Source organism: Hakea prostrata, chromosome 8 (genome assembly GCF_041222555.1).
Source record: "Hakea prostrata isolate BN-2017 chromosome 8, UWA_Hpros_2, whole genome shotgun sequence".
Lineage (NCBI taxonomy): Eukaryota > Viridiplantae > Streptophyta > Magnoliopsida > Proteales > Proteaceae > Hakea > Hakea prostrata.
In genome coordinates, this window is record NC_142607.1 from 39,498,726 (window position 1) to 39,522,658 (window position 23,933).

The following is a 23,933-nucleotide window of genomic DNA, read 5'->3' on the forward strand; positions in this document are numbered from 1 at the left end:
TGCTCTTCTTGACTTTCCGACTTCAAAGCCTTTTCTGTGTGATTTTGCTCGAATGCATCCTTCACAAATTTGATCTGGATGATCAATCTTTGGTAAACCATTTACCATCTTTGGCTTCCACAGTAATTTTAGGTTGTTGAAGCCAAGATGTCCAAACCGCAAATGCCATAACCATGAGTCATTCTTGATGATGGAGTTTAGGCACTTTACCTTTTCTTCTTTGATATCTAGAGTAAATAGTCTATTCTTAGACATATTTACTTTTGCAATCAAATCTCCAACCTTGTTCATAATAGTGAGTGTAAAATTCTGGAGATGGATATCATACCCCTTTTCTAGGAGTTGTCCAAGACTTATTATGTTGCTTTGTAGTCTTTGAACATAATAGACATCTGTGATAAACTTGTGGTCTCCATTCTTTGCCTGGATAATTATCTTGCATTTTCCTTTGATTGGAATCTTAGATGAATCACCAAACATGACTTCTCCTTGGACTGTCTCGTTCAATTCTGTAAAATACTCCTTGATGCCACTCATGTGATTACTTGCGCCGGTGTCAAGGAACCAAGTATGCTCCTGTTCTTTTCCATCTCCTCTATAGGTCAACAACACTATGGATTGATCGTTCGCCTCTTCTTTAGTAAGGTGAGTCTTTTCTTCGATCTTTGGTTCTAGCTTTTCTTGGCACTCATAGCTGAGATGACCATACCTCTTGCAATTATAGCATTGATATTGGGATCTTTCATTTCTTTGAGAATAAGAACCACGTCCTCTTGATCTCCAACCTCGACCTCTTATATTGGATCGTTCTTGATCATAGTTATTTTGTTCTCTCCATCCTCCATGTCCACCACTATTGCTATAGTTGCTGCCTCTGAATGTTGCTCGTCCACAACTGCTTCGTCCACGATTTCCTCATCCTCATCCTTGACTTCTGCTACTTGAACCTTAATCTTTCATGGATAATTTACTCTGTAGAGCTTGATCCAAACTTTCACCCATATTTTTATTTTTATTTATCCTTTGCTCGTGAGCTTGGAGAGAACCCATAAGCTCATCGATAGATAGTGTGGATAGATCCTTAGATTCCCCAATCACTACTACAATATGTTAAAATTTAGAAACAAGGGATCTAAGGATCTTTTCCATAATCCGGACATCATCTAATATTTCTCCGTTTCTCTTCATTTGATTACTAATAGTTTGAACTCGACTAAAGTAATCAGCAATAGACTCAGATGTACTCATTCTAAGAGTTTCAAATTCAGCTCTTAGAGCTTGAAGGCGTACTTTTTTTGCTTTATCAACGCCTTGGTAGGATTTCTACAGAATATCCCATGTCTGATTGGATGATTTGGCATTTGAAATCTTCTCGAACATTGATTCGTCAACACCTAGATAAATGAGAAAGAGAGCTTTCTTATCTTTCTTTCTTAAATCCTTCAACGCACTTTTCTGTGCATCAGACAAGGCTACTTCTGTAGCTAGTTCTGTATAGCCTTCATCGACAATCTCCCATAGATCTTGAGATCTGACCAATACCTTCATCTGAATGCTCCAATTATCATAATTGGATTTCGTTAATTTAGGAATCTGAGGTTGGATCATATTCACCATCCCGTATCAAGTTGATGCTTCCGATCAACTGGATTTGAACAAAGCTCTGATACCAGGTGTTGGAGTGGCAAGGTGATGGTATAACCACTCACAAAACAGTTGTATATGATTCTCTTGGAAGATTCAATGAGAGTAAAGAAGAAAGATCTACAACAAGAACACTAGAGGTATTTATTCATCTATGCTTACGTGATTATATTCATAACCCATGTTTTAATTATTATAGGCATACGGATCCAACAATTGGTATCAGAGCCATTTTCTATAATAATTAAGGTTATGAATTATTGATTTTATTGTTTGATTATCTAGTTGTTCTATTAATTTTATTTTGGATTGGATCCAATGGAGGATCAATTGAAACCCTAGATTTTCTGTTGGATCCAAATGGGAGGATTGTTTTAACATGCATGATTTGTTAATTCATGAAAGTTTTTCTTTATATCTGTTTGAAATTTTATGTGGGTGTTTTTGGGTTCAGCTTTTTTACCAAATTGTGATCCGTTGAACAATGAACTTATAGAAGGGTCGGTGATTTTTTTTGGAGCCCTTCTCCTTTAGGAAAGAGCGTTGCCAGTCATGTGTTTGGGATTCAGGTCCACTTGATGTAGAAATTATTTTTTCCCGAATATTAGAATTCAGTGCACAAAACTAGAGTAGCTAAAAAAAAACTCAAGACTAAATCTTATCTACCGGATTGGACATGGGTTTGTCTTTAATTTCTTCAACAAACATTCCTCTGAGAACACTAGAGATACCCAAATCATTCTCCCCTGGCTTGGAGCGAAATTTGCCTCACTCATTGAATTTGTTAGGGAATTCTATCCAATTGGGAATATTGGAACTTGGTCTGAGGAGGGTTTCATCCATCTCCATTGTTTCTCCGAGAAGACTCTGTTCGAAGGCTGTGTTGTCTGAAATTCCCAATGAAAAGCGCTATCCAAAAGTAGGTGCTGGATCCACATCCATTCCTTGTAATGTGCTTCTTGAAGCAGTTGAAAATGCTGCGAAGACCGCTGCTGAGTCATTACCATGCCTAAGGTTGGAAAGTAGACTATATGGTGGGCCTCTGTCTTGACATGCTGTGGTTTTAGTAGGCTGTAAGGTCTACCTTGCAACTTGGTGCAATATTATGGTTACTCCAATCTTTGCCTTGTTGTCTAGGTTTCAAGTCAGGAAACAGTTTCTCCACAAAGCTGGGGAAAGCCCGTGTGACCTCACTGAAGTGCACGGAGGTGGGAGCCTCATGCATTATGTTTGCCTCTCAATGATGAGGCTGCCTGGTCTCCACTTTAGATCACTTCTTTAATGGAGTATCATACTTTCTCCCATTGAGGTGGTTCAAGGGTTAATCCTTATGCCTAGGGATGCATGTATTTAGGAAGAAGGTCCTTGGTAAATTCTTTTGTAGGACATCAATTAGTGGTGAAATCTTGCCATCACTGATTAGAAGACCTCCAATAAGAGTTGAAACTTTTGCAAGTTTGATGACTTCGAATGGTTTGTTGTTTATTCATTCCTCTTTGATGGACAAGATCTGATGGACAATAGTTTTAAGGCATGGCGGCTGGTTATTAATTCTAAAATCAAGAAGATCATGTTGGAAGGAATTCTTAATAGTGTTGATTGGATTTACCTCTTAGTTAATGATTGTTAGATCATTTAAGAAATTATTTTAGTTTCAAATTTATATGGTTTAATGGTCTTTAAATAAGGATAAAATCGTTGAATTTATTATTATTCTAAAATCGTTGATTTTTATATGGTTTAATCATTGAATTAATTCTGTAATTTTCATCTGGTTTTTAGTCTTTGAATCAGAACTAGATCATTGATTTTACTAGTTCACCAGGATGTATTGTGAATCAGAAGACATGGTTTCAAGTGGATTTATGATGAGAATAAGTGTGGAACAATTTTTTTTTTAAAAATTTTAAATTTTATTTTTTGGTTCCCCTCTTTGTTACTAAGGTTTGATGTGTGTGAGGCATCATTGCTTTGTGGGATATGAGATGGTTTCATGTACGTTACTCAAGTATGTGGCTTCCCAATTTTGTAACTTTTCATTTTCTAAGGCTTACCTTTACTCTCTTGGCCATAAGTTTGTTTTTCAGTATTATTGCCTTCCAAACGTGCATGATGAGTGCCTTGATTACTATCTAGATCCCATAATTGCATCCTGATTTTGGTAACCCATATTCGGTGCAGTTGGTTAGAGATCCAAAACGTTTTTCCCCCCCCAAAAAAAAAAAAAAACCACCAAACACAACAAAAAAAAAAAAAAATATATTTTATTTTTTTTTTCCCCCCATCTTTCCTTTATTTTTTTTTTTACGGCAAATCAAACCAAGGGGGGGGATGGCCATTGTATCACATTTTTTTTTTTACATTTTATTTTTAGTGCAATCAATTAGAGCAAAAGCTTATCTTACTAACTGGTAAATACTTCTCTCCAAAGAGACGATTAGGGTACACTTTGGTAAATAGTTATCTGAAATGTGAGATCTTGGTAGGGCTTGTGGTATGTATAAATTTGCATTGATTATTGCTTCTTACCTTATCATGGCTTTTGTAGAATTGTGGCTAATGATATTGTTTAGGATGGAACTAAAGTTGTGCTAATGGCAAATCATGAGAACCTTATGTATTTGCTGCTTTCATGTATGGTTTGTTAATTGGAAATGGTAGAGTATCTTTGGTAAACTGTTTGGTAAATTGAAAGTTCATGCAAGTACATGGTTTTGATGTAGTTGACTTAGACAGTTAGCTAACCCAACTGGCATCCAATCCTGTGAAAATAGTCATGCATTTCCAGTTATAAAAGAGAAGAGAATAAAATATTAAAGCATCTTACCAGATTCTGAAGATTGGATTATGGGCATTGTTTATTCTCTCTCTCTCACTCTCTCTCTTGGAGGAACTTGGAAGTTTCCAAGAAAGTCAGTGTGAACCCTCCTATTGTCTTTAGAAATACTATGTTGGACTAGGGTTTAAGTTTTTCAACTTAATTTGATTACTGCAATGCTTGGTTTATCCATTCTCCTGTTGTTGGGAGTCCTGGATTGGGATGACTGCCTAAGTGAAAAGTCAGTTTGGGATACCTTGGCATGGTTTGCAGTTTTAGTAGGCATGGCAGGCCAACTGACAAATCTTGGTATTGCAACATGGTTAGCCTATCCTCTACTCTCTAAATGGTGATACACATGGATGATTCTACATCATGATATGGATGTCATGTGGTTTTGTAAACCTTCTAGAACTCACTTCTTTATAATGCATTTTAGAAGAGGTATGTAGATTGGAAACTTGAAACCTTAGCTGGTTGTGTTTTATACTAATATATATTGTGTGTATTTTTATTTTTTGACTAAAAATTTTTTATGGAGATAATAAGAGGAGTGTAATCCACCAAAGTGGCATCACTCCACTTTCCTATTGTCTGTTATAGTAGTCAAAGTTTGGTGACATTTTCTTAAAGGTGAGATCGTCTATATAATGATAGTATATGCACATAAGTGAGAGTGCATAATAATTTAAGGAATTTCATTTACCCAAAGGTAATGAGATTTTCAAGGATTATTGTTGCACTCATTTTTAATGTGGGTTAATATATTAAGAAAAGAATTAAAAAAAAAATTTGTTTTGTGCCAAAGAAATTTTTCTGTAAAATGTTTTTGCTATAGAAAAGTTTTTAGAATATGGAAACAAGTTACATTGGATGTGCATAGTTATTTTCTCATTGAAAGAATTCCCATTATAAATTATCTGTAAATAGGATTACATAAATTATGATAGAATTATATGGAACTCACCAAAGTGGTAAAATATAATTTTATTATGGTATTTTGTGATCCAATGTATATATAATTACGTAGAAAATTGATGGTGTTCACCCAAAGGTGTTATCATCAAAGTATGATTATGCACATGTTTTTAAAGGAATATGATGACTTAGAAATACCATTAACCTAAATGTGTTGGCACTTTCAAAGTCATATATCCCGTGGTAATTTCAAATTGTAAGGGGACTAGTGCATTCTCAACCTAAAGGTTGAAATGTAGTAACAGTCGACAACTCTTACTAGCATGATGGTTATTTTCTTTCTTTGGCAATGTATATTTTCTGTCATTATTATTAAATGCATGCCTAAGATTGATGCTTTAATAAGTTATATATGTCATTTATAGTACCATCAAGATGTCTTCCGCTTACTAAGGCTTTTTCAGTGGGAGTTTTTAAGAATCATGTTTCCAGTATGGGTATCTTAGAATCTTTTGATACTTTCTTTTAGTGGGAGTTGTTTGTTTTTATTCTACATTCTTTGACTTCATTATGAAATTTATTCATTAATAAGATGGTTCTTTCATTTTCATCGTGTGTTAATGATTAAGGTAAATAATGTAGATGTATATTTGCTACATTTGATATTCTAATGACAATGGCGGTATTTAGCCAAGTTTTTAATGACAATTGCGGTATTTAGCCAAGCATCTGATTTATTGTAGTATTTAGCCAAGGTTCTGATTTATGGCGGTATTTAGCTTAATCCTTATCAGGTTTTGATTTATGGCGGTATTTAGCCAATGTTTTGATTTATAGCAGTATTTAGCTTAAATTCTAGTTAGCAATTTTGCCATAGGCGATTATGCCAATAGGCGGTTTTGCCAATAGGTGGTTATGCTAATGGGCGGTTTTGCCAATAGGCGGTGTTGCCACAGGCGGTTATCTCAATGGACGGTTTTGCTAAAGTCAAATATTAATGTTAGATCGATCAATGGTAGTTTGTCAAATTATAATATCTGAGTATTCTACCTATGAGGTAATTCAAGGTAGGCTGATCATTAATCAGAAAATGACCCACAAGAGGGAATGCTTTTGTGATCACATAGGGTTTTGCATTATTCATCTCTTGTATGCACCCCAAGGATTCATATCAGCAAGTTGTTAATGACTGTAATGGCAGATAGTTGTGTTCCGTATATTGAGGAGCATCTCCTGCTGTCGTTCACATTAATTGTTTGTTGGTTGAATCAGGTTTTTTGAGTGATGAAGGATTATGGGAGTTATGGCCAAATATTTAAGTAAAGGTACTCGTGTTAGTGTAACCCAAGTGGGAGATTGTTGGGTTTGTAGGCTTAACTAACACTGGTCATTTATCTGGGCCCATATTCATTCAAGGGTATTATTGACCTTTACTATTGTGGGAGTGGTTAAAGTTAGGGTTTTATATTATAAATAGCTTCTTGGGTCCCCGTAGCCGTTATGATAATATTTGGGTTTGAGATTGTTTCCACAAACTCTCAAACAAAGGATTCCAAATAGTGAAAGGCTTCGAAAGATTCAAGGAGAGTAAAGAAGAAAGATCTACACCAAGAACACTAGAGGTATTTATTCATCTACGCTTCCATGATTATATTCATAACCCATGTTTTAATTATTATAGGAATACTATAGATCCTGGTGGATCCAACAATTTCTTCTCTTACTCTCCTTCTCTCCTGAACCGACTTTTGTTTTTCAACTGCCTCTATCTCTTTCTTTAAGCTTCTACAATGCTTCGTTTATACTTGAACCAACTTTGATGCCTGATTTATTTGACTCTTCTTCAACTTTCTACAATTGTCTTGAAGTTTCAAAATTCTGCACAGTTCTGAAATTTCTTTTCAAGTTTCTAGTCTTTGCTTTGAATTTTGCCGACCTTCCAAGTCGGGTTTGAATTCAACATTTTGAACACTTGCATATATAGAGAGAAAAAGGACCATCAATGAATGTCTATTATAAAGAAAGACAGCCATTAATGATAGTCTATTTTCTCTTGCATGTGGTAGAGAAAACCTTCCGTGTAAGCATCATGGTCTGACTCTTTCTCTGTTGGCCTATTTTGAAAGACAAGTTAGACTGTTACCTTCCCAGAAGTTTCAAGTTCAAAAAATCCACTCTTTTACCAAAAATAAAAAATAAAAACAGAAAGAAGAAGAATTCCTGGCACAAATTTACTTTTACATATTTGAATCCATATTAGATTCCTTAATTTAATCCTAAGGTTGATGGGTGGGGCTGTTGAACCTAACCCTAATTTTTCTTTGGGGCAATGGATGATGATAATTCTTCATGATGGAAGAAAACTTTTGACTTCTCATTACAATTTTTTTTTTTTTTTTTTTTTTTTTGAGGTGAAAGGAATTCCTTTTGTTCTTTTTTTTTTTCCAAAAAGATCGATCAACTTTCTCTGTGCATTTAAAAGAACTCTCATCGGTCCTTTGATTCTTTTATTTAACTCAAGAACAGTGAAATTATCTTCTTCCTCAAAATAAAAGAATCTTATCAGTATTTATACATGATCTTATTTGAAACATTGACCTCAGGTTGATGCAAGACTAACACAACCAAGTAGTGATCTCATACCTTGGACTATTTATTTCATATGCCTTTGCTATTAAAACAAAGAATATAGCCATTCTCGTATCAATTTGTCCAATCAACAACAACAACAATATGCCTTGTCCCAACTAAATGGGGTCGGCTACATGGATTCTTGGACTCCAATCAGTTCTGTTCGAGGTCATGCTAGATACAAGGCCTAAGCTATACATATCCTTTCTCACCACTTCTCCTAAGGTTATCTTAGGTCTACCCCTAGCTCTTCTAATTCCTTCAATATGGATTATATCACTTCTCCGTACAGGAGCATTTATAGGTCTCCGTTGGACGTGGTCGTGCCATCTCAAACGACTTTCTCTAAGCTTATCACTTATGAGAGCAACTCCCAGACCAACTCTAATATGATCGTTTCTTATCTTATCCATCCTAGTTTTGCCACTCATCCATCTTAGCATCCTCATTTCTGCTACACTAAGTATATCTATATGATTCTTTTTAACAACCCAACACTCCACATCGTACATCATAGCTGGTCGAACAACGGTCCTATAAAATTTTCCTTTAAGCTTTAATGGAATACGCCGATCACATAAGACCCCGGACGCACCTCTCCACTTCATCCACCCTATTTTAATTCTTTGGGAAACTTCATCTTCTAAATTACCTCTTTTACTTATGATTGAACCTAGGTACCTAAAACAATCACTCTGAGGAATCTCTTTATCGTCAAGTATCACCACCTCATCATCTGCCCGATCATGACTAAAGTTACAAACTAAATATTATGTCTTCAATCTACTAAGTTTAAAGCCTTTAGATTCCAAAGCTAATCTCCAAGATTCTAATTTGGTATTAATCCCCACTTGGGTCTCATCAATCAACACAATATCATCCGCAAAAAGCATACACCAGGGGACCTCATCTTGAATGTCTTTGGTTAATTCATCCATTACCAGTGCAAATAGATATGGGCTTAAAGTTGATCATTGATGTAGCCCAACTGTTATCGGGAATTCATTACTTCGTCCCCCCACTGTTCTAACACTATTTGTCCAATCAAAGAAAAAAATAAGCTAAAGAAGACTGTTTACTAGCATGGTCACTAAGGATGAGGACCCAGCTTATAATGCTCTTGCACACTGAGAAAGAAGGTAAAAAGAAGGGTCACCCTTGCTAATTAGGAGTTCTTGCCTTCCTTCTTTACTTTACCATTGCTAAAAATCATGACAGCTAGTATAGTGTGTGATGGTTTGTCTGTTTACATGTATTTGAAACCTTTGCAGCAGTAAGAACTTTAGTTACCAGAACTCCAGTATACTTCACTTTGCAAAAAAGGGGATCCAAAATGTTGCTAGGACTGGTGAGATGATCTTCAAATCTACTGCTGGGTAAAGCAGATGCAAGATAGATTAATGCGTAAAACAATCGAAGAAATGAAGTTACTCGAAATAGTTGATATGCCATCTCACAATGCTCTTACACCGTGTGGAAGCATGTATACCAGAAATTAATTCAAACAGTTCCATCCAAGTTGCTTTCACCTCATTAAAATGGAGTGTGTAAAAGTCAAGATGACAAATAAACAGGAAAATTTTTGCTGTATCTGTGGATCGAGTACATTCAAGTTGCTGTCACCTCACCAAGATGGGTGATCAGAAATCAAGATAAAAGATTAACCTCTCCAAGATTTCCATGTTAACCATGCTTATAAATAGCCTTCCATGTATCTTCTTTCTCACCGTGTAGGAGCTTTAAATGCTTGTTTCTCATCCTTTCCCAGTGATGGCAACTCTGAGTCGTCATTATTTTTTCACTTTGATTGTTTTCTCAATATGTCTTGCATCCTGTCTGGTTCCGTCTACTGCTCGACCCATCAACGAAGATTATCTCACTAGCGCTAGCACAAAGCCTGATCCAAATTTTGTTAAACTGGACTATGTCAGGGAGTCGTCAACGCAGTTTTTGGGTCGTATGATTCTTGGCAGTGGGGATGCTCCACCAAAACCTGGGGAATCTCCAATTGGTGGAGGAATCGCAGGGAGTAAAATTGGCGGTTGACCAATGTTCACCATGCATGTAAAATGTTTCAGGACCTCTTTGGGGTCTAAACACACCTATATGATTGTTTTCGGATATTCCGAATTCTGAGACTGGCCATGGGTTCCAAAGTGTACAGAGGTTCTGTTTTGTTGGTAGGTGTTCACTTGTGCTTTACCTATTGTCTTTAAAAAGTTTGTAAAGGATGGAAGATGCCTAGTTATACCCTGTATCTATTCTACTCAATTGTAAACGTAGCCTTCGAATGAATTACATAAATTTCACCTTGTATGTGTACTTTTGCATTGCTCTGGTAACATTATACCCCAAGAAAAGTACATATAGGCTCCACAAATCCATAACCATGGGTGGTCAGAAATCTTCCCTAAATGTAACTTTACTGACTTTGACTCCTGATATCTGCTTATGGACAACTTTAGAGTGTATGAAAATGAACAGCAATTTAAAAATTTGTCGGCATTCATAACATTGTACAAGCCACAGCAAGCATATGTCTCTCTCTCTCTCTCTCCCTCTCTCTCTTCCTGAAGCAAATAAAGACTTCAGACTAATTCTTAAAAGCCATGAGTTAAGGTTAGAAAGACACGTTTTTGGGTGATGGAGAGAGAGAGAACGTGGGAGGGAGAGAGAGACTCTGTTTTACCTGGTTTGGTTGATCTCTGCAACCAACATCCACGAGAATGTGATCTGCTTCCTTGAGATTAACTGTAGTACATATTACATATTTATAGTAACAAGAATCCTGCTCAACATTAATCTTGGACTCTATATCAAGAGTTTGAATTACTCAAGTTATCTATTTGTGTTTGGTATGAATTATGTCTCTTGTGTGTTAGAGTGCAGCTCTGAGTCTGATCCACTTGCAGATAAGATGTAATCTGCTGGAGTCTCTTGAATAATTGAATTTGAGTCTGGTTCTTGAAGTCTTGCATGCATGGAGGTAGTTGAGTTTGAATGGAGTTCTTGAAGCTTTGCACGCATGGAGTAGTGGTGGCTAGGGCAACCCTAGATTCACCTAGGGTTGCCTGTGATTTTCCTAACCCTCAAACTGTGAAAGACCATTATTATCCTTAACACCAATCAATTGTCAAACCGAGTGAGAAAGACGTTTTGTCCTTGAAGATTTTTTTATATTTAGAAAGGACAATCTGCTTGCTTGGAACCTACATATCCCCATCAGCTTTAAAAATGGAGACTTTAACTTTCAAAATAAAAAGAACAATAATAATATTCAAGATGTTAGTAGGACTGGTCAGGTAACCTTGAAATCTTTTGTTGTATTGAGCAGATTAATCGACAGAAAATTTAGCAAGACAAATTAAAAAGACCATCAAAGTGATTAAATAAGATCGATGTTGTAGAGTCTCCAACTCATAGGAAAAGGATGATGAGGCAAGGCCCAAACTAAGGAAGCCCTAGTTTTTTATATACATTGCCAAGAACAATTCAACGGAAACAGACTAGTGCGAACTAGTCACAAGAAACACAAATCTTCTTGTGAATGCATGGAGTGCTCTTGTGGCACCCATTGACAGGAACAAAACTCTAGTCGTTCGATGTTGGCATAAGGGAATGAAGGAGGGTCTCATGACTGCTTTCATTGAGCAATTCAAAGAGTAAACCCTAAAAATACAGAAAGAGAATTGTAAACAATAATGAGACATTTTGATTTTGCTTCCGCTCGTACATTCTTACCTTGGTACTTTGTTATTCCCAGGTTGACACAGAGAGGGGGTTGAATCAGTGACTTCAAAAATTCTCTTTAATGTGATACTTCTTTAATCTCAAAACAAGATTTATCAAGACAATCCCTAAGTTGTCAACCATACACGGACATGTCCACCTAATACGGGAAAAATATCGTTGAACCAGGTCCATTCTTGGTTCAACCCTTGAACCCGGTCGGGGACGAACCGACCAACTTAGGTTCGTACAAACCGGGTTTGAAGATAGCGTGCTAAGAAAGAAACCTTACACAATCAGCAGGCAAGCACGAGTCCGAGATTCTCGGGATGGATAACCCGTCAGGCGACGGTTATCAGCACTCACGGGAACAGACGATCGTGCAAACTTGGATAACTGCCACACCCGCAGCAAACCATCGTGTGATCAAGGGAAGTTGTCCATCACCCCACTAACAGGTCTAACCGTCAAGATCTGACGATCGCCAGAAGAAGACTCGATCGAGTTCAACGGACAGGATTAGAAGGTACACTCTATATAAGTCATAACCTACGTACGAAGAAGGTAACTGAATCGTATTCCCAGTGATCGTATTCATACTTTAGCTCTGCAATTAGCCAGAGCCTTTGTGATCAGTTCATTAACTGACTTAGCCATCGGAGGTGGATTCCCGACCCCCATGGTCGGGCCACATCTGACGATTGTTTTTCAAGTCATCCATCAGTGATCTAAGGGCTGAGCAGATTTTGGACACATCACCACCACACACCACAATGTGGTTGGTTCTACCAGACAATAATGTCTACCACTATGCAATCAAAACACTCCAATATGTACAATGAAGAAAGAAAAAAAAACACCAAAGACACAAGTCACCATATTATACATGGTTCGGTCAAATTGCCTACGTCTACAGAGTAATACCCTACCCAGGGTTTCGTATATCACTTAATACTCTCTTCAAAGTTTTAATGGCTACAACAATCCAGCAACACCAATTCCCTATTTCAGTCTAAAATGCAACTCAGACAAGGGCAACATCCCCAACCCCCTAGACAAGCACCAACTTGCTAGGTTACAATGTAAAACAATAATTCAAGTTCCCCAAATTACATCCATGATCTAGGTTTTTCACCTCTAAACATAACCTAGAAAATTAATAAACTTGTGAATACATGATACCTCAATCCATGTTAGATGCACAGTAACAAGACTTGATTTTTCTTCAACCTCCAAATCTTCTCTCTCTTTCAATCTTTCTTAGTTCCCCCCCCCCCTTTTTTATTCATCAAATTTCTGCTTTTCATTTTCTTCTACCACAAGGATTCACCCCTTTCCTATTTAAAATAATAATAATAATAATAATAAATAATAAATAAATCTTCCCTTCAGTTTGGTGTTGCTACTGGTCTTTCTCGCATCTGCCCAATCCATCTGGGTTCTAATTGGATCTTCATCTAGTTCTCAATAAGTCGGGTTCTTTACTTTCTTTATCCAGATCCATGGGCTCTAGGGCCAAAATATGGGCTTCAATTCACATGGCCCACTGCTTCTTCTAACTAGCTACTCAGGTACTCGGACCTGCAAATCAAGTTTCGGGTTAGGAATATAGAGGTTATTACAAAATGGATCCAAAATCGGGCCTTGATCCATACGACATAAAGGAAATTAGGGGTTACTCAAAGATGAAAGAGAGAGAATGGGAAGATGGGATGAAGCCAGAGAAGAAACATCGGAACACTATTGGCCATTTATATATAATTTCATCATTTCCTATGGACAATATAAAATCTTATAAATCCATCCGCAAACTCTTTCGCTGTTGCATGAAATCCTAACAGAGAAGCAGCAACAAAACCTTAATCTTTTTATACTATTCCTCCATCTGTCGTCTATGATCTCCAATCTTCACTCTGACGAAGTATGTCATTCTTCACGATGTAGTGTTTATGCCTCTATGGTGTGAAGATTTTCCACTTCAGTAGAGTGTTCCTCCGCTCTTGTGGCATGTTTCCTCCATCTTTATGATGTGCTTTCTTTTCCTTTCAAGCATATGGCTTGAACCAAAGTAGGAGGAGCAGCGCATGAAGGGGGCATAGGTGGTGTACACAAGCACGCTGGCGCAGAAACTGGGGATGTGCACGATGGCAAAGGTGCACGAGAGGTGCAAGGTGGGCAAGGTATTGGGGGAGGGGGGGGGGGTCCAAGAATGGGTGGGCCAGGAGCAGAAACTGGGGTTTGTTGGGTCGCATGGAAAAATCACTGGCAGGGGAGATCACCAGGAGTACAGCCAAGTAGAAGAGGTGCCAATAGTCTTTAATGGCAACATAAGGAAAAATGATTTCATCAAAATGAATGTAACAGGAAGTATAGGTGCGATGAGTCGAATGGTCATAGCGCACAAGTAGCTGCAAGGATCTACGGAATAGCCCATAAATATATGGGGATTGGAACGGAGTTGTAACCTGTTACAAGTATACGCACGCAGCTGCGGGTAACATGGGCACCCAAAAATGCAAAGGCCATATAATCAGGATCAGTCCAAAATAATTTATCAAACAGAGAAAGGTCCCCAGTAACCTCCAAAAGTGTGCGATTGGGTAGATAAACTATAGTCCAAAAGATAGCAAACCAAAAAATGGTCGATTGGGAAGCCTGAAAAGGCAAAGCGAATGCTGATTCTGTTATATGGCGATGCTCACGTTCAGCAAGTCCATTTTGGGCCTGAGTGAAGGGCATGAAAAACCCTGGGAAATCCCACATCCAGCCAAGGTAGTAGCTAACTAAACGTACATATATGGCAAGTATATGTATGGCTCTACAACATTGAATACAAGAGTACATTAGAAATATGAACACTATGTACACCAAATCTCATATCCGTAACAGGAACAATTCCCACTCTCTTCTGGAATTAGTCCCTCAAACTGTTTGATGACAAGTCAACATATGTTAGGCTGTTTAGCCTTCCAACTGCTAATGGTAAATTACTAGAGAGCTGGTTACCACTCAGATGGAGATTTAGCAAAGCTGTCAACTCCTCGAGTTTTGGAATTTTCCGTCCAGGTGAATGGAGGGAAGATCAAGAACATGCAGTTGAGTTAACATTCGAAGCTTCGGATGTATCCTACCAGAAATATTATTCAATTGATCCACAGAGCCTGCAGATTTCGAGCGTTGACCCAAGGTGGATGAAAGTTGGCCAAGCAAATGGTTATTGCTGGTTAATGTTTATTTGAGAGAGAACTCTTACAATTTGAATATTTGAATTTGAATTACAACCTATTTGCAATTAAAACTCTACAACTTGTTTACACTATAGCCATAACTCAAACTTTTCTTGATCAGTTGGAGATAAGATCAGTTGAGGATAGAGTTTGATATGGTAGTGATGCGTCCAAAATCTGCTCAGCCCTTAGATCTCCTAAGAATGACCTGCAAAAATGAACGTCAGATGTGGCCCGACCGCCTGGGATCGGAGTCCACCTCCGAAGGCTAAGTCAATTGATGAACATAATCACAAACAGCTCTGTTGGGTCACAGAGCTAAGGAATGAAAAACGAGAATACGATTCAGATTGTATGTATCTGTGTATGTGTGTTCGTCCATCCTCTACCTTGTGGGTAGGTGATGTCTTATATAGAGTGTACCTTCGAATCTCCTTCGTTGGATGTATTTGAGCCTTCTTCGGATAGTCGTTGGATCTTAACAGATAGATCCGTTGAGTGATAGATCTCTACTAGGTTGGACTAGTAGATGACTCCTTTGATTATACGATCGCTATATGGTAGTTATCTATATAATAGCGATGAGTGACAGCCGCCAAATACTGGTAGCTGCCTTTAGGTTGATTAGCCTATTCCGATCGTATCGGATTAGGGCGTGCTTGTGACTGAGTTAGTTTTCTTCCTCAGCAAGCTATCTCCTGGACCCGGCTCGCTCGGAAGCGAGTAGATTCCTTTCGTCCCGACCGGAGTCGAGGGTCGAACCAAGGTTGAACCCGGTTCGGTTATATTTTCTCCATATCACGAGCCCCCTAGACCATGGTTTTTGAGATGACTTTATCGAACTTCCCTGGCAGACCCAAGATATCTTGTATGATTGAGGGGGAGTGACTGACCACCCAAAGAAGTATGGTGCTATGACTTAAAGCATGTCTACCCTAGAGACTAGCATTTATAGAGTTAGAATCATACTTGCATCATATGTTCCATATCACATTGCATTATGTATGTTCTGTATGTGTATGATTTCTAATTATGGAATAACTACCTTGCTGAGTTCTTCGAACTCATTCCTTTTGTACAAATATTTTTAAATTATCCTACGAGTACCGAAGATTATGATGGCACCCCCTTCGAGACGGACTATGATTCCGCATACTACCCTTAGGGTAGTGGCATCTGGGAAGATCCGAGTGTTGGTGCCGAGGAGGATTACTATTCACACCAGGATTAGCCCCATGGTTGTGCGGGAGCGGGAGAGCTGGTTTTACTTCATCCGTACCATTGAGGAGACTATTATTAGAGTAGAAGAAACCCTAGCTTAGTGCCCCATTTCCCTGGTGTATTTATGGAACTTTTGGTCATGTAACTAACTTGTTTTTGGATTATTTTTAAATACTTGGACATGTAACTAACTTTATCACACTTCTTTTCCGCTGCTCTGAGAGAGTGGTTATCATACCTTCTCTCACCTTTATGATTATGTTCCCATTTTTTTATTATCTGTTTTCCGCACTCTGATTTATTTAATCTTACCTTATTCATGATACTTAGTATTAGTTGTTTTTACCTTGATTATTATTGTTCATGATTATGTCATTGTGTATGTGGGAGGCATGGACCTACGAATCTTGATCCTTGGACTGTGGATCACATTCCCGGGTATTCCAAATGGGGTACCGGCTGGGTGGATGTGACAGATTGGTATCAGAGCGCAAGATCAAGTGGAACCCCGACCACAGAAACGGTGACGGAACATTCCGAGTCATAGATCCAAAAGTGACTCAAGTACTCTTAGAAGTGAATAATAGATAACTTGGATTAGAAACCAAAATATTGAAGCATAATTCGATTCATGAATAAGACACAATAATATAAACAAAGTAACTGATCTTCATTAATCTCACAGGAGAATTTTACAAGTCTGAAATACATCCAAGATAGCATAAAAGAAAATTCCTAGTACTATCTATATAGATGATCAACTCCAACGATCTGTCTGACCCCTCCTAGATCTGAACTCCTCCTCCAGTCGTGCAAACCTCTCGCCAAGGGTGCACATGTGTAGTTCCATCATCTCCTGTCAAGCCTCGATCCTCTCAAGTATAGAGTAAATAGACGATTGATGAGAAGCCACATCTGGAGCCTCAGAAGTCGTGTGAGACGGACCTCCGACCTCAGTGAATCGTGGAGTGGGAACCTCCTCATGTCTCGGAGCCTCATCATGACCCTGATCATCACCCTCACCATGCTCATCATCGTCATCACCATCATCACTATCATCATCATCATCAGTACTATCATCCCCTGATGCATCATCGATGTCATCCTCATCCTCTGATCTGACGGCATCATGGAGCCCCATCTTCCTGATCAACCATGAACCGATGTTCTACCTAAGTATCGACCCTGAATCATGGGTGTATGCTCCAAGTCCACATCAAAGTGCTCAAAAATACGAGTCAAGAGTCGACCGAAAGCCAAGTTCCTATCCCCAGGAAACTCAATCCGATCAATCATAACATTCTGCATGATGTATGCTAAATCGATCTGCACTCCAGTATACATGCTATAGATAACCAGTGCTCCATCGCCGACACCTTGCTATGGTGCCCTGCCTTCGGAAGGATGTTTCGCCCGATGATGCGAGTGATAACCCGAGCTGAAGGACGCATCGCGGTACCACACCGGGGCGTATAGCAGTTAATGTCATCCCATTGAGTCATGCATACCTCATATACCTCGTAGGGAAGAAGAACATCAGTGATGTCTGTACCAGCGGGAATCCACCAACGGGAATCTCGTACAATCGGGACATCTAAGATGTGAGCCAGTGTCCTAGTGGTGAAACTGATCTCCCTGCCTCCGACCATAGAATCCATGACAATCCTAGAACCATCCCGTGGATCATCCTCTATACGGTAAGTCAGGTTACTATAGAAGTACCTGACAAGAACTGGATAGACTGGTTGTGCCGTGGTGTATAAGTGAAGCCAATCCATAGCCTCCAATCTCTCTCGAATGCGAAACACCTCTAAATCATCCACATCAACCAATCGTCCATGCTCGATCGGTATATAATGGAAATAGTGCTCATGTAGAAATTCAGTCATAGGAGTAGTAAAATGCTCCTCATCTGTAACCTCTGCCCGGGGAACAAGTCCTAGACCTCTATCCACTCGTCTCCCTCCTCTAGGCATAGTGAATCTGTTGAAACAAAGAAAGAAACCCATTTCGATTAGTTCCAGTGTGTGATTGTTAGTTGAAGGGCATTTTCGTAAATTTTCAGAAAATTTCGATCTTGGTAAAATTTTGATTTGATTATTCTAACATATGCATAAGACCTGTACAAGCATGCTAGAATACTTCATTTGGTGAAAATCCATCTTTTTGGCATATGCAAACCTAAAATTCAGCAAGTAGGAGAGAGAAAATCCCTTCTTTGGCTTGCATTTGTGATTTTTGAAAAATTGGAATTTGACCGAATGGAGAGTGGGAACACCTTCCCCATAGTAAATCAGTATTGTAGAAATTTATTTCATGTTAAAATTCATTTTTGATTGAAAATGGGACAAGTTTTTGTAAAGTTGGGTTTTTGTGAAATGAATAGTGTTGTGATAACCAAAATGAATGCAATCTTGTGTTTGGAACTTAGACTTACTTGAAAAATTATGGAAACATGTTCCTAATCACTTACATGCATGATTCTAACCATTAGCAACAAGTATTATTCAGTTTTATTGGAAAACACATCAATGGTAAATGAAGTTTTCAAGAAAAGAGAAAGAGAAGGAGAACCTACTTGTGTTGATGATCAAATGAGACTTTCAAGAATGGTTGAAGCCTTGAATCAAGTCATAGCACCTTTGAAAACCCTAGAAAATCGTTTTCCCCAGAGCCTAACTCGAAATGGTTGAGTGTGAAATGAAAATGAAATGAGAAGTGGGCCCTTTAAATCTGATTTTTCGCGCAGGATTTATTTTGGTCGATCATTTTGGTCGATTCCATCGACCAAGAAGCATCGACCAAAGTTGGTCAGTTTTCTGCCTTGGGCTGTTTTTGAGAATTTCTGATTTTTTACTTAACTCCTTTGGATTTTGAGCAATATTGATTTATTTGATTTCTATATTGATGATTCTAACCATGATTTGGTTATCCTATTCGTTGATCAAGTTGTCTTTATCAGATTTGAAATCTTGGTATCCTTATCTTTGATTCTTGCAGAATGGTCTTACTTAGAAGCCGTTTCGTCGGATCCGGCAGCAACGGAAACGAGGAAACCCCTGCTGGAGGCTTCGATCAGCAGACACAGGATGATAGCCAAACCACGAATGGCATCCCTGGTGCCCCCGATATTGGAAGCTTTAGAGATATCGCCAGCGTCATGACCAACATGATGCATCAGCAGGCTGCCCAATTTAATCAAATGATGGCTGGTTTTGCTACCCTTCGCAATGATAACCGTGCCGGAGTTGGAACTTCTGAAGCCGCAGCCCCTCTTGTGGAAAGATTCATCGGGACACCCCACACCCGTTTGATGGAAAGTTTCTTAAAGTTACAAGTACCTTCTTTTACTGGAGTAACAAAGGACACCCTCTTTCCGAACAAGTGGCTTTGAGAATTGGAGAAGGCCTTCAGACATTTGCAATGTTCTGATGCTTAGAAAGTGTTGTTTGCCGAGCAGAAGCTTCAGCAAGAAGCTGATGCATGGTGGGCTTCCACTAGGCCTATCCTTGAGACCTTGAATCCTGGTGTTGTCACTTGGGAGAAGTTTAAGGAAGCTTTTTGCAAGAACTACATTCCGGAAACTGTAAAAGATGCTAAGGAGGCCGAGTTCATGGCCTTAGTACAGGGTACCTTGTCTGTGCTTGAGTATCAGCAAAAATTTGAAGAACTCTTTTTCTTCGCCCCCGAATCCTTTAAGTCTGATGAAGCCAAAGCGAAGAAGTTTTTCAAGGGTTTGCGGCCTTCTATCAAGGCATACCACACTGTCTTGGCTCTTGAAGGATATGCTCAGGTGGTCCAAAACTCGAAGAAGCTTGAAGAAAATGAGAAGGAAAATGCTCGAGTTCAGAGACCCTGGCAATCTAGGCCCCCTGGCTTTGTAGACCGCATTGATCGGCGTTTTGCTAGACCTGCTCCTTACCCTGCTCCCACCTTTCAGCAGAGAAATTTTGGCCAGAATCCTAATTCTCTTCCTGTGAGCTATCATGGTCAGTCCAGTGGAGTCAGACCTCAGGGAGCTACTTATCCTCCTAGACCTGGGATGGTGAATCCTAGGCCAACATATCAGAGACCACCCCCTGCTGCAGCTCCTATTGGACCGAGAGACTCCACTTGCTTCCTCTGCAAGCAAGCAGGCCATTATGCTCGTTTCTGCCCCAAGAAGTCAATGCAACCTCAAGCTCTTGTCGTGAAGAGTACTCATGCTACTACTTCTGCCCCACCCTCTGGCAGAGTATTTAGCATATCTGGTGCCGAGCAAGATCCCTGTCACGATGTTGTCACAGGTACTCTGTTAGTTGCTTCTCTTCCCGCATTTGTATTATTTGATACGGGTGCATCACATTCATTCATATCATCTACTTTTGCCTTGAAGACTAACTTGACACCTCGATGTTTATCTAGTTATTTGTCTATTTGTACCCTTGTTGGGTCTGCTGTTAAACTAGATAAAGTGTCAGAAGATTGTTCTGTTTTGATTTGTGGAAGGAATCTGAAGGCAAATCTTGTATTGTTTGACATGAGAGATTTTGATGTAATCTTGGGAATCGACTGGTTGACCTTCTACAATGCCATGATCTTATGCTCCTCGAAGAAGATCCAGTTCCATGTAGAAGAGAATTCGGTTTTCGAATTTCAAGGAGAGAATGGGAGATTTAGAAAGAAGACCTTGTCCACTCTAATGCAAGTCCATGCCTTAGTGGAAGGTGCTTCGTCTGGAAGCAAGGTCAAAGAGAAGAAGAGACTTGAAGAAGTCAGAGTTGTAAGTGAGTTTGCTGATGTTTTTCCGGATGACTTGTCAAGTTTGCCTCCTGATAGGGAAGTTGAGTTCTCTATAGACTTAATCCCTGGGGCGGCTCCTGTATCCAAGGCCCCTTACAGAATGGCACCTACCGAACTCGAAGAGTTGCAAACTCAGTTGAATGAACTCTTAGAGAGAGGTTTCGTGCAGCCAAGTGTGTCGCCTTGGGGAGCTCCGGTCTTGTTTGTAAAGAAGAAGGATGGTAGTATGCGTCTGTGCATTGACTACCGGGAAATGAACAAGCTAACAATCAAGAATAGATACCCTTTGCCTCGAATTGATAACCTTTTTGACCAGTTGAAGGGTGTTGCTGTCTTCTCAAAGATTGATTTGAGATCGGGATATCACCAGTTGAAAGTGAAGTCAAGTGACATCTTTAAGACAGCGTTCAGAACAAGGTGTGGACATTATGAATTTAAAGTGATGCCTTTCGGCTTAACTAATGCCCCTGCCGTGTTCATGGACCTCATGAATCGAGTATTTCACGATGTGCTCGATAAGTTCGTCATCGTTTTCATTGATGACATCTTGATTTACTCAAAGAATGAAGAAGAGCATGTGGAGCACCTGAACTTCACATTGCAAAGGTTGAGAGAAAAGAAACTCTATGCTAAGTTTAGCAAGTGTGACTTTTGGCTCTCAAGTGTAGTATTTCTTGGCCATGTTGTTTCAGCCGAGGGTATTCGTGTTGACCCAAAGAAAGTTCAAACTATTACTGATTGGGAAAGACCGAAGACCGTGACTGAGATAAGAAGTTTCCTTCGATTGGCAGGATACTACCGGAGATTTATTTAAACTTTTCTAGGTTGGCTGCCCCTATGACTAAGCTAACTAGAAAAGAAAAGAAGTTTGTTTGGACCGATTCTTGTGAGAAGAATTTCGAAGAGCTGAAAGTTAGATTGACAAGCGCTCCGGTTTTGACTATACCTGATAGTTCCGGTGGATTGATAGTCTACACTGATGCTTCTAAAATTGGTTTGGGTTGCGTGTTGATGCAACACGGTAAGGTAGTGGCTTATGCCTCTCGGCAACTAAAGGATTATGAGCGGAACTACCCCACTCATGACTTAGAGCTTGCAGCTGTTGTATTTGCTTTGAAAATTTGGAGACACTATCTATACGGTGAGAAGATCACCATCTTTACGGATCATAAAAGTTTGAAATACTTCTTCACCCAGAAGGAGCTGAATATGAGACAAAGAAGACGGTTGGAATTGATCTCTAACTATGTAGTGGCGGATGCTCTTAGTAGAAAGAGTCAAAGAAAAGAATTGGATTTAAATGCTTTGAGTTGGCCTTTGTTGTCCTCGATAGAAAGATTTGGTTTGGAAGTGGTCCCTAAGGGTTCGGATTGTATTCTTTATGCCATGACTGCAAGATCCTCCCTTAGAGATAAGATTGTTGCTTTGCAAAGTCCTGATCTAGAGTTGAAAGAGAAGATTGATAAAACTGCCTCGAATTCAGAAATGGACCCTGCTTTTAGTACATCTATGGATGGTGCCTAATTGTTTAGAAGTAGACTCTGTGTGCCTGCTGTTGATGAAATCAAGAAGGAAATATTGAAAGAAGCACACCATTCCATCTTTACAATACACCCTCGAAGTACCAAAATGTACAAGGACTTAAGGGAACATTTTTGGTGGGACGGTTTGAAAGCGGACGTTGAAGACTTCGTTGCCAGGTGTGAAACTTGCCAACGTGTGAAAGCTGTTCGTCAACCCCCATTTGGATTACTTCAGCCCCTTCCTATTCCTAGTTGGAAGTGGGAAGACATCTCAATGGACTTCGTGACTAGCTTGCCTCGGACGAGTAAGGGAAATGACACTGTGTGGGTGATTGTTGATAGGTTGACCAAATCAGCCCATTTTATTCCTATGAAGATCACTTACACCTTGGGTAAGCTAGCTAGACTTTATGTGGACAATGTAGTTCGTCTACACGGAGTGCCGGTGAGTATTGTTTCTGACCGTGATCCTAGGTTCACCTCAAGGTTTTGGAATGGTTTGCAGAAAGCCTTGGGAACCCAATTGAATCTAAGTACAGCTCATCACCCACAGTTTGATGGACAATCTGAGTGGACAATTCATATACTAGAAGACATGCTTAGATCTTGTTTGGTTGACATGGGTGGAAATTGGGATGAACACTTACCCTTAGTTGAGTTTGCCTATAACAACAGTTATCAAGCAACAATAGGCATGGCTCCTTTTAAGGCTTTGTATGGTAACACTTGTAGAACGCCTTTGTATTGGACTGAGACTGGTGAAAGAAAAGTCTTAGGTCCAGAGATGATAGAAGCTACAAGTGATATGGTTGATATGATTAGGGAAAGGATCAAGTCTGCTCAATCTAGACAGAAATCTTATGCCGACAAGAGAAGAACCGACTTAGAATTTCCAATCGGAGAGAAAGTTTTCCTCAAAGTATCACCTATGAAAGGGGTGACGAGATTCAATGTGAAAGGAAAGCTTAGCCCCCGCTTCGTTGGACCTTTTGAGATTTTGGAAAAGGTTGGACCTGTAGCATACCGCTTGGCCTTGCCTCCATCTCTTGCTGGAGTTCACAATGTGTTCCATGTTTCAATGCTTCGAAAGTACATAGAGAACCCGGAGCACATACTACAGCAAGCACCCGAAGGACTTAGTGCCGATCTTTCTTACGATGAAGGACCAGCCGAGATCCTAGATAGAAAGGACAAGCAGTTGCGGAATCGCACCATCCCTTTGGTGAAGATTTGATGGAAGAACCATACCCCCGAAGAAGCTTCATGGGAGAAAGAAGAAGACATGACGGAGAAGTTTCCTCATCTTTTTGTAAGCACAGGTACGCTTTCAATTTCGAGGACGAAATTTCTTTTAAGGGGGGGGGAGAATGTAATATCCAACCCTATTCTAACCCTGACCCTAACCCGGATCCACTGTTGTATTTAGGTCCGAAGACCCGA